Consider the following 9061-nt stretch of genomic DNA (forward strand, 5'->3'; position numbering starts at 1 on the left):
CCAGGATCCTGTTCTGCCTCTAGGTCCTTTCAGTGAGCTAAACAAGCTTGGCTTAGCCCCCGTTTCATTTGGGGTGGGTTAGTTGTGTTTGATGGTACTTTCATCCCCCACTTTCTGCGTAGGCTTTGCTGGGGGGTGTCTCAGGTCCTGCTGATCTGCTCAGTGCAGTAAACCTGTTGCTTTCTCTGCGTTTTAAGGGAGGTTCAGGTTTACAAATGGCAAATTTAGCTCCCTGTTGCAGTGTCTGTTGTGCACTGTGCTCATAACTGTGTGTGCAGCATCTCGTAGTGTTATTTACATCAGGGTATCAGATGGTTTCTGTCTCTCTGCCCATGCTGTGAGCTGGTTGTGTCTCTGTGCTGCTGACGGGGGAGAAGCAGGAGGTGCTTTGAGCAGAGGAGACGCGTGGGAACTCCTCCGTATTCCTGTCGTGTTTTATTGAGGAGTTTCCCTGTTCCTGGGCTGCCCTGGATGCTCCTCTCGCCTTTCCCTGGGTGAGAGGGAACGAGCTGAGCTCCTTGTCAGGAATGAGCGCTGTGACTTCCTTGTGCGCTCACAATTTGGCAGGAAGGGGAAAGGCTTCCCCGCGCGCGTAGCTGTGGCTGGGCTCACTTTCTGGCTCCCAGGCTGTCTCCTTGTTTTCGAGGCCTAGTGCCAGAGCTCAGGCTCCAGCAGGAGAGATGTGCTCCCACCGATGCTCCGTGCCCAGCCAGCCATCCCAGGGCCTTCCTTTGGGATTCTGCAGCCCCTCTGACCTCCGGGATATTTGTAGGTTTCAGGTTTTTTTGGTAGCTTGCTTGGATTAATGGTTTTAAAAGCCAGACAAGTTCTGCAATGTACTTGGCATAAGTTTAGGCTCAGCAGACAGACACAGCTGTAATGGTCAATATTTTGGTGTAATGCTTATTAGATAGTAAAAACACATCACACTAAGCCTGTGCTAAAATAGGCTTAAAATGGTTTTCCTGCCCTGAAATGTTTCTTCTGTGGTTTTTTTTTTTTTTTTTCCCCTGCCACTGTTATATGTAGTACAAAGTGATTCTGTAGGGGCAAGTTCTTAGGAAAATTACTCCCTATGTGGAACTTGGAGATGGATTAAACTCCTAATTTTATTTTCATCCTGGAAATCTACATTTATGTTTTGTTATTTTTGATTTTTTTGCAAACTTCACTGGAATCTCCTGTGAAACTTCACACAGACCTTCTATGATTCCAGGGTTTTCCTTGGCTTTTTGGTTTTTTGAGGTCTTTAGCTCTTTTCAACATTCTTGAACTTCTCAGTTGCTTTAAATCTTTTTTTTTTTTTTCGAAAGTTTTGGATATGAACCTCAGAAATATCTGAATATGATCTGGAGACAGACGTGAAAATATTGTTCTGTAGTGTTTAATTTGCTTCCCATTACCAAACAAAGTCTGTTTCTTCATCAAACATCCTTATGTTTTTACTGGTTATGTATCAAAGTATCGAGAAGAAATGAGTAAAAATTCTCCTGGAAATCATTTATGTAAATATTGATAATTAATATTTTAAGAACTTAATGTATTTTTAAGCTAGCAAAACTTGACCACTGTGAAAGTGTTTATGAATGCACAAACCTGCCAAGGATAAATTAAAAATGAGCTAAATGTTCTTTATTTCCAGTGATGCAAAGGTAACTAATAGAAATCTAAGCCAGTAATAAATAGATGCCTTGGAATGAGAAGATAAAAACAATAGTTTGCAGTGACTTTGATTAGGATTTTTTTCCAAGTTCAGAGCTTGGTTTAAAAAAAGAAAAGGTGGTTAATTCAGGGGTAATTACACCAAAGGTTTGGGACTTGGTTATTGAAAAACAATGGATCTCACTCAGTCACAGCCTAAAGCAGCAGACAAAAATAATGAGTGAGTGAGGACTGAGTCAGCTCAGGACCAGTGAAAAGGGAGGTATTTTTGCTTTATTGTTGCTGTTTCTAGGAGAGTTATGGAGTGTTCATGGGGTTTGTCTCAGCTTTTTTAATTCATGGTAAATACTGATTTTTAGAGGATATATTGCAGTCTACACCCTGGGTTAGAAGTAGAGTGTTCTCACCCCTCCCCCTGGACTTTTTCTGGGCATAGTGGCAGCAGATCTTGTCAACAATTAGCAAACTTAGTTTGCAAGGTGCTAATGGAGTAAATTAAATGACTCTTCTCATCAAAGCCTGGTCGTGGCACACGTACCTTGCCCAACAGATGGGAAGCACAGACTCCTGTGAGGTCGTTGGGTCCCTCCCTGCCCCCACTTGTTCCAAAGTGCTTATTCATCTGAGGGAGTTAGGAACAGGTAGGTGCAGGTTTAGGTGAGGCTCTGCTCTGACTGGGCTCTCTTGGCAGCAGCACAGCCTGTGTGTCACTGCTTCACTCTGCTCAGCTGTTTCTGGAGCTGCATAGTAACCTGAGCAGGAAACTGCTCACAGTTGTGGCTCTTTTTGCCAGGGCTCAGCTGCAGGGAGTTTGGCCCTGTGTCTGGTGTGTCAGACACTAGAGGTGGTGTAGGGCAGGAACAAAGGGTGGGGGCTGTTAAAACCAGCACTGCAACCATGATAAGGCTCTAGGAGTGTGTCTTTATTGCCACTGAAGGTGTTTTTCACTCACAAGGAAGGTGTGGAATAAAAATCTTGCTAAATTTGGTTATATTATCAGTGTAAACTTGGTTGTGTTATCAGTACCTCGTAGCAGATCCACAGTCATGTGCATTAACTTCATCTTTCTGAAGCTTTGCTCTGGTGCAAAGTTAACCATTCACTTAATTGCTTGGGAGATTATGGCTCAGGTTTACAAAAGCCAATCTAAACTTCCTATTTTACAGCTGAACAGCAGTGAAGTGAGTGCTTGGCTGCTTCCAAATGTTTTTGTTTCTTACCAGTTGCTATGGGAAGACAGCCTTAGGTGAAACACAGAGTTTATGGTTCAACTTTCTTAAACTCGTCCTGAGTCTGGGGACTGTTTTTTCTCTTCTCAGAGGAGTGACAGACTCCTTAATGGACTTGACTTTTTACTGAGATACTAAGGTGCAATTTCCTTAGCTGGACCAGGAGTTGTCAGGAAGATAGGTCCAACCTCCTTGTCTCCAGTTTGTTACAGATCAGTGTGACTTGCAGAACCGAGAAGAGTGAAGAGACAGGAAATTTGTTAGTCTGAATACTGTGTCTAAAACACCTTTAAAAACAGGATATGCTTTTGGTGCTTATTTTTTCTGAAGTAGGAACTTCTCTCAACACTGCAATGCTAGAAGTAAAATGCAGCAGTAAAATTTTCTTGTTGTTTCTGAAAAATTGTTAAAAATAGATGTGAAGATCAGTTTTCAGTTGTGCTCTTGTGCCCTGTATTTAAAATACGTTTTCTCTTACCTCTTAGGAAATTCTCTTGGTTTTAGAATCACTCTTCAGTAGCAAAAATGTTTCTAAATCATTTATTTAGGTACTTCACTAAGAAAATGGGATTTGTTGGACTGGAAAGAAAAACGAGGATGTTCTAAAGTAGAAAATAAAACTTAGAAAACAAAAGCAATCAGAAATTTGATGTCAGTTTTCTCTGCCTTCCCCTACTTCTGCCCTGGAGCAGAGAACCTATAAAGTGCAGGTTTAATGGCTTACTATAGTGGAAGGTATAATGCAGATGAATGCTGACAGTGAAGGAATCCAGGAGTAAGTAGTGAAGTACCAAAATCTGGAGAAATACACTACTTAGGCAGAAGTGATGAACTGTAAATGCTTCTAGGCTTAAGCAGAGCACAGGCCTGGCCAGGATGTGCTGCACTTACACCAGTTCTTGCCCTGAATGAAGGATCAGCAGCCATTAAAATACTTTGGTTTTATTTCTTTGTGTAGTCAAATTCTTCCCTCAGAGTTTCCCTGGAAGATCTGAAATATTGATCTGTACTTCATGTGAGCCTGAGGACAGAAGTTGTCTGTTCACTAGTTTCCTTGAGGACCAACCCAAGTGCTTTTTTGCTAAGCTTCCTGAGTCCAGTTTAATCCATGTGATTGTAGAGCAAATGTGAACATCTACAGTATCACCAGAGAGCAGCTGGAAGGGGCTCTGGAGGTGATCCAGGCAGACCCTGTGCTCAGGGGGAGCTAATTCCAAAGTTAGTTTAGATGGATTAGGGCCTTGTGCAGCATTTCTGAAGATCTCCAGTGATGGCAATTCCATAGCCTTGGTTTGGCTCCTTAGCCACATGCACTGGAAAGAATTTCCCTTGGAGCATTTTGGCACTGGTGCCTCTTACCCCCCAGTTGTGCATCTCAGAAGGGAATCCGTCTCCCTTGTGTGCAGTTAGCCCTTCAGTGGGGAAAGCAGCACTTAGATTCCACCAGGAGAAATGTTGCTTAGCTTCCTGCTGTGGCTGTGTGTAGTGACCTGCTCACCTCACTGCTCTGTTTTGTGTGGTGTCACCCCAAACCAGAAATGCTCTGGCTGTTAGGGGCTGAGGGAAATATTCACTGTGATGTGGCAAACACAGCCCAGTGTGCAGCAGCCTTGGCACAGTGTGGACACAGCCAGGTGTGGAGCTTCCCCTCTGCCAGCACAGGTATTGCCCCCAGCACTGTCACTGGGTGCACTGGGACTCTGCACCCACCAGCTCTGCTCTGTAGGTGATGCTCCATGAGGGCTCAGCTCAGGGAGACTCTGCTGTGTGTTCAGTATCCACTGGTCTCCCTCCTGTTGGGTCAGTCAGGTAGATGAGGGATGATTTGCCTTTGGTAAATTACATAACTGTAAATGTAAGTTACATAACTGTAGTTCTCCCAAAGATAATGGCAAACAATATTTCTGTCCCTTTGATGCTTTCCTGCACCTCCTGCAGCACTGAGCTTTGTTCTTGCCACGTTTTTAACTCTTTTGTTTTGAGTCAGTTTAACCTTTCTGTTAGTTTGTTTCAGCAGTGAAATAGTTTGTTAGGTTGTAGGAAAGATGTGAGTGGAGATACAGTAGCCATGAACTTGTACAAGAGTAAGTGTTTTACTCTGAACTCCTGTGTAGTGTCCTCTCCTGTGTGTTACCAACATGTAGATTTTTTTTGGCTATCTGTTCTTTAGCTTATTTCATGTGCTTAAATTTAAATCTACTCTTCTCTGTGAAGTCTGATTTTATTCCACCAGCAGTTTTCTTATTCCACGTGTGTGTGCTAGTAGGTTTTTCTGATTTGGAGATAAATCGTTTTCTGGAAGACTTCATACCTATTTGGGGAATGTAACTAAGATCTTTTTAAAACAAATACAGTAATTCTCAAGCTCGTGCCAGAATTAGCAGGATAATATTTTTCTGAAACAAGTCTTTGTTAGTATAGACCTCTTCCATTTCCATGTTCTCAGTGAAGCAAGAGATGTGAGTAAACTTCCTTGCATTGTTTCCCACTATTATTCCTCACTAACTCCATTCCAGTAATTAATTCCCATTTCACTGACACTGTGGAGACATCAGTGGATCATGAGGCAGAAAACAAAGGACAGGGATCTCTGCTGAAAAACCTGATGGAGCTTTGTCAGAGATGATTGAGCTTCCATGCTGTTTTACCTATAAAAACTCCAATTCTCTGTGTCTCAAATGCATAGCTGTGGTGCTGCAGTTGTGATCCCAGTGAAATCACTTGCTCCTTTGGGAAACACACACTGTTGTAGTGTTTTATTTTAAGTGCTACCACTTCTTATCTGCTGGGAGTGAGGTTTACAGTGTAAAGGTCAGACTGTAACTGCCATTATAAAACGTGTGTGATGAACTGATCCTCATAAACTTTGGTGTCCCTACAGAGCACACATGTAAGGAAAGGCAAAAGGCAAACTGATCACAGTGCTAACCTGGCAGGGTAATTGTATTCTGTAGTGGTTGCACTTGGTTCTGATCACCCTCAGGAGTGTTCTGTGGTCATCCTGCTGCTCCTCCACCTCAGTTCTCTGCACTGCTTAATCAGATTTGTCATCCTCAGAGTCCCTGTCAGTTCTTACCTTTACCTTTAGTGACATTGCTGTAGTGGCTGTCCCAGTGTTACCTCTGATCCTTTCTCTGGGCCTCCAGTCTTGTTTCCATTTCATCTGAAGGACTTTCCCAGGCATTTGCTATTGTTCCACTCCCTGGTACACTGTGCAGTAGCAAGAATGTTTTCCTGTTTTGACCTTGTAATGCAGCCTTGAACCCTCTTCCCCTCTGCAGGTTTTGGGATGGCACATGTTGGGAGGAAGGAACAAGGCAGTGGTGGATGCAGAAAGGAGGATACAGAGCAGTCTACTTGGGAAAGATGGATCATCAGGTTTGGAGATAGACCAGGCTGATGCTGCTTTTCCACAGAGCTGCTGTGTGCCTGGCAGGGCGCAGCTGTAGAAATAAAAGTACTTGAAGACAATGATGTGTCCTGGTGAGGTTTGGAAGTGCTGAGGGAGTGTGGTGATGCACAAGCACCTCATGCAGTAGGTCACTGAGGTAGGGTGACAAGGTGAACCACCTTGTCAGCCCAAACTTGGAGTGTGTCAGCTGAACTGCCTTGTGTGGAAGCCTTGGGAGGGTTTTATTCCTAGTTTTGGAAGGAAGTGGAAACAGAAGTGCAATTTACCTGGTCCTGGGAATGCTGTCAGAGCTGGGTGAGGCCTGTGTGGTTTTCCTGGGACAGTGCCTAAGCTGGCAAGGATGCAGTAGTGGGATAGAGTGCAAAGTGGATTCAGATCCAGCAGTAGCTGCACAGGGTGCATCCTCCTAATCTGGTTTCACAGCTTTATTGCTTGATACAGTGAAGATCTGATAGTGTTATCTCAACGTGTTCTGCTGCTCTGAGGTGCTCAGGTCGTCCAGCAGTGACAGCTACACTTAGCACAGGAGTTACAGCATTGCTTGTGTGTGTTTGGTTATTCCCTGCAAACTGGTGGGACCTGGAACCACATTGGTGTCCTGTATTGGTGGATATGTGGGATTCAGTTTGCTCATGGAAGAGCTGATACATTTATATATGCAATTATCCAAACATTAGTTTTATACTTGTAACAGTTTTTCTGCAGGTAGTAGAGAGTAATACTAACTTGCAAGGTCAGGAAGGCTCTTAAATCATTTACTCCATAATACTTAAGTGCTGACTCCTGGACTTCTGCTATGTGGGTGTATTTGAGGTATTTTAGTGTTCCTGTACCCTACCTGCATCAGCTCCAGGGTGCTATGGAATTACATCACACCTTGGCCTGGTGGGATGTTTTTCTGTCCAGTATCTATTGAACCAGATGAATTGTGCTGTGGAATTCCTGCAGAATTCCTCCTGCACAGTGCACTGCATCACTCCTGAAACATGTGAACTGCTGAAACTTCATGAGCTGTTCTGTCAAATTTGATCTGAAATGGAAATAAATCAGCACTAGAATAATCCGTTGAATTGTTGGAGATGAAATCAGTATGGTTGTCTGAACTTGAAGCACGTGTTCAGCCCTGCCAAAGGCAGATCTGAACTGAGCAGGTGATTTTTGGGAGGTGTTTTGACACAGATCTGTCTGCTGTTGATGGTGTGTGTAGTGAGTGCTGTTCAAATGCAGCTGCAGTTTCCTTGGGATGTCAGTGTTCTTGTGACTGGAATTGGGAGACAAGTCAGGTACCTTCTTCCCTCTTGAACTTCTAGGGCCAACCACTGAGGCTGTTTGCAGTTCCAGGGTTAATGGGAATGTTCTCTGATTGAAATTGAAAGATCCAAAATGAAATTTCAGGAGTGTGGTCACTGTAATCCACCCTCTCTGAAGTTACCCAGAATGAGGCAGATGTGGGCTGAGGAAACAGTACTGTACACAGTGATTCCTGAGAGCAGTTCTTTGTGTTCTGCCATTCAGTTATGCAGGAAATACTGTAAGTCAGGTTAAAAAGTGCACAAAACTCAAGATAATTTAGTGCAGAGCGTGCTAACAAATTTTGTTACAAAGCTAAATGTAATAATTACAGAGAATATTGGTAAAAATATTATCTGTACCAGAGAAATAAACTTTGGGGTAAAGTATCCTGTAAAATGTGACTGCAGGAAGAGACTAGGTCTGCATATATTGTGGCATAAATTTGGTGTTGTTGCATTTTTCTGCATTATAGGAAAAAAACCTCCCTCAGTTGTAATTAAGTCTATTTGATCCTGCTCAGCTGGGAGGACTTGGCTGATACTTATGGGATGGTTATCCAGAAGTTTCTGTTTGTAAGACTTGGAGCCCTTTGCAGGTGATGTGTTCTTCATGGGAGAGTCAATATCTGGGGTGATTGTTCTGCTTTTCATAAAAATTGAGGCTTTGAAGCAGTTTTATTTGAATGTGTGCATAAATTATGTTATATGAGGAATAAGAAATGAGGGTGAGGTGAGACTTTATGTATTGGTACAGTGCAGGAGCACAGGTGGGATAGCTCAGTAAATACACTGGTTTGTTCTCTCCAGCCAGAGGTAACTCCAAGGAAATTTTCAAGAGGAAGAGGGAAATTGAGTGCAAAACCCACCTGCTTTGGCTTTTGGCTTTCAGTTTCTTTGTATGCATTGCATTCTGCTCTGCTGTAAGGAAGTTAATTCTTGAAGGATGAATTTGTTGTGATCTTGTACTTTTTTGCCTTGAAAGGAAAAGCAAATGAAAAGGAATTGAGTTGGGGTCTAGGTAATAGAATTTCTAGAAAATTTTGGAGTCCTGGCTCAGATTTTTCAGCTCTGGGACAGCTGTATTGCATTGGAGTCAGCTGAATATTTATCTGCAAAGATCAGAATTAGTCCCTTGATGATTTCAGATACCACTTTTAATGTCTTCCTCAGCTGTTTCCATAACTGACTCTTAATCTCTTGTTCCTGGCAATAGCAATAGCAATCTGCAGGCAGTGGAGAGGTGAACACTCACTCCTGAAGTAGATGTAGTTCTAATGTCTCACAGTTCCTGTGGCTCTGCAATGAGCTCCTTGTGCTCCCAAGGAGAGCAAAGACTTCATTTAGGCTGACAATAATCAGCCAAAGTGCAGAAGCACCTCCTGTGCTGGGGGGAAATACCAGTTCTGCCTCTTCTCAGCTCTTCAATATATTTTTAATTAAAGTGGAAGGCAACATGAGGTCAAATC

The 9061-nt window shown here is 43.1% G+C and overlaps 1 protein-coding gene across 1 annotated transcript in view; it reads left to right on the forward strand.

The window, feature by feature from the left end:
- The window catches only part of PPP4R2 (protein phosphatase 4, regulatory subunit 2), a gene marked incomplete at its 5' end in the record, with an annotated part of 25457 nt that overhangs the window by 141 nt on the left and 16255 nt on the right, over nt 1-9061 (forward strand). The gene's annotated exons all lie outside the window — the stretch shown is intronic.

Source organism: Acanthisitta chloris, unplaced genomic scaffold (assembly GCF_000695815.1).
Source record: "Acanthisitta chloris isolate BGI_N310 unplaced genomic scaffold, ASM69581v1 scaffold4651, whole genome shotgun sequence".
Taxonomy (NCBI): Eukaryota; Metazoa; Chordata; class Aves; order Passeriformes; family Acanthisittidae; genus Acanthisitta; species Acanthisitta chloris.